This window comes from Carlito syrichta, unplaced genomic scaffold (assembly GCF_000164805.1).
Source record: "Carlito syrichta isolate Samal-C Ts95f unplaced genomic scaffold, Tarsius_syrichta-2.0.1 Scaffold303147, whole genome shotgun sequence".
NCBI classification, from domain to species: Eukaryota; Metazoa; Chordata; class Mammalia; order Primates; family Tarsiidae; genus Carlito; species Carlito syrichta.
Window position 1 is genome coordinate 32476 of NW_007247243.1, and position 1887 is coordinate 34362.

Here is a 1887-nt window from a genome sequence, read left to right on the forward strand (position 1 = left end):
GAGACCCGCCTGGGCAACTTGGCAAGACCTCATCTCTACAATAAATAAAAAATTAGCCGGGTGTGGCAGTGCGTGCCTGTAGTTCTAGCTACTTGGAAGGCTGAGGTGGAAGGATCGCCGGTGCCCAGCAGGCGAGGCTGCGGTGGCCAGGAGCGGCCACTGCACTCCAGTCTGGGCTACAGAGTGAGACTCCAACTCAAAAAAAATAAAAAATAAAAATAAAAATAATTTAAAAATAATAAAACCTGTATGCCTTGATTGATATGAAAATCAGTGGGATATGAAAAGACAGACTTCAGACCTTTTTAATTGCTTCTATTTATTCCAGTGGCTTTTTCTAAATTACCTCATTGTTAAATCATGTTTCCTTGTGTAATGTGGCCATTTTAGTTCTTAATTAAATAAGAAGAGCATGCTGGGCTTGGTGGCTCAGCTTGTAATCTGGTGCCTTGGAAGGCTGAGGTGAGTGGATTGCCTGAGCCCGCGGGTTCGAGACCCGCCTGGGCAACTTGGTGAGACCTCATCGCTACAATAAATCAAAAAATTAGCCAGGTGTGGTAGCGTGTGCCTGTAGTTCCAGCTATTTGGAAGGGTGAGGCAGAAGGATCGCCGGAGCCCAACAGGTCGAGGCTGCAGTGGCCGGGAGTGGCCACTGCACTCCAGTCTGGGTGACAGAGTGAGAATCCAAGTAAAAAAAAATAAAAAATAAAAAAATAACAAGAGCACAAGGATGCCTAGTATTGCAGAAAGTTTAGTATTGTTGTATTCTCATATCTCGCTTTACTTGTTTTATTTTGTAAAGTAGCATGTAAATGTGCAACTAATAATTTAGTTCTACCCATTCCTTGCTACTCATTGTTTTGTTTTTCTTCCTTGAGAATGTTTTAAAATGTAAGGTAGACATCTATAGAAAAGCTTTATTACATAATGCTTTGTAAGTTACTTATTGGGTGTTGGTCAACATTAATAGATAAGATAATAGTTTGAATTGCTTCACTTTGCTATTGAAAGAGAAAGTATATCACTCTAGTACTATCCTTTTCTCTAACATTTAGCAGTATACAAAGCCTGCTGTGCTAAGAGATTATTTTAAAGTGTATTTACCCACACTATGACTGTATTATTAATACTATGCTAGATTTTAAGGAATGATCCTCTTAGAAGAACCTGAAAAATATGTCTGTTAAATGTTTTAAGTAAATCTTTCAGAGTTTGTTGCAATCTGTGCTTTCGTTCGAATTTGTTCTTTTGCTCAGTGTTTTTTGGACTCTGAAAGTCTTATGGAAACTGGACAGTATTACTTGTTTGACAAGTTAGAATGTGCATACTAATTTAGTGTGAATCCTTTGTCTCACGTATGTACAAATAAATAGTAATTTAACCACTTCAAAGGTGGCAAAATATACCTAGCTTAAGAAAAAGACTAGCTTTTTAAGAGATGAGAGAACTAAGTTTAAAAAAATCTATGAATTTGGGGAGGTAGGATTGGCAGTAGTGGGAAACTGCCTGGGGAAGTGGGGCATACCTCACCAACAAGGGTACCTGCATAATGAATATTTGTATACCTAAACCTGAATTGTATCCCACAATTTTAAAAGGAAAAAATTTGAAAAAAATAAAAGATGAAATACATGGATAAAGAAAAAAAAAATCAGCCGGGCTCGGTGGTTCAGCCTGTAATCCCGTGCCTTTGGGAGGCTGAGGTGAGTGGATTGCCTGAGTGTGAGAGTTCGCGACCCGCCTGGGCAGCGAGACCTCATCTCTACAATAAATCAAAAAATCAGCCGGGCGTGGTAGCGCATGCCTGTAATTCTGGCTACTTGGAAGGCTGAGGCGGAAGGATCGCCGGAGCCCAGCAGGTCAAGGCTGCGGTGACCGGAAGCGGCC